The 467-nt window shown below is 33.2% G+C and overlaps 1 long non-coding RNA gene across 1 annotated transcript in view; it reads right to left on the bottom strand.

Moving 5' to 3' along the window:
• Positions 1-2: 2 nt before the first annotated feature.
• LOC106881993 (uncharacterized) overlaps positions 3-467 on the bottom strand; it is a 13,201-nt gene continuing 12,736 nt past the window's right edge. The window contains exon 3 of the long non-coding RNA XR_001410933.2: positions 3-95. This is a non-coding gene — a long non-coding RNA (uncharacterized LOC106881993). The remainder of the gene's footprint in view (positions 96-467) is intronic.

Below are 467 nucleotides of genomic sequence, written 5' to 3'. Positions count from 1 at the left end.
GAATTATTACCTGCTGGACAATGAAAAACTGGTCTACAGCATTTGTTACCATGCTTCAACTGACCAGCAGGACAACTGGATGTTGGTGTAATGATCTAAATTGAAAGAGAAATAAATAAATAAATAAAGAGATAAATAAGGGATGACTTGAAAAGGGATGCTAAAAGGGAGTGACAGGCACAGAAACCAATAACTTACATGATATATATATATATGCATATATACCGGAGTAAGCACATGAAATGTGCAACAAGGTGGAAAAAAGAGTACTCAAATACCAGAGGTAGAGTAATATGCTTTATTTAAAAGCAGCAGAAATATAACAAGAGACTGTTACTCTGAGTTTCACGTTTCCGTTCAACTGTCCGATGAACGGGAACGTGAAACTCAGAGTAACAGTCTTTTGTTATATTTCTGCTGTTTTTAAATATAGTATATGTATATATATGTATGTATATGTATATATA

This window comes from Octopus bimaculoides, unplaced genomic scaffold (assembly GCF_001194135.2).
Source record: "Octopus bimaculoides isolate UCB-OBI-ISO-001 unplaced genomic scaffold, ASM119413v2 Scaffold_184108, whole genome shotgun sequence".
NCBI lineage: Eukaryota > Metazoa > Mollusca > Cephalopoda > Octopoda > Octopodidae > Octopus > Octopus bimaculoides.
This window is presented reverse-complemented; position numbering and strand designations above follow the sequence as displayed.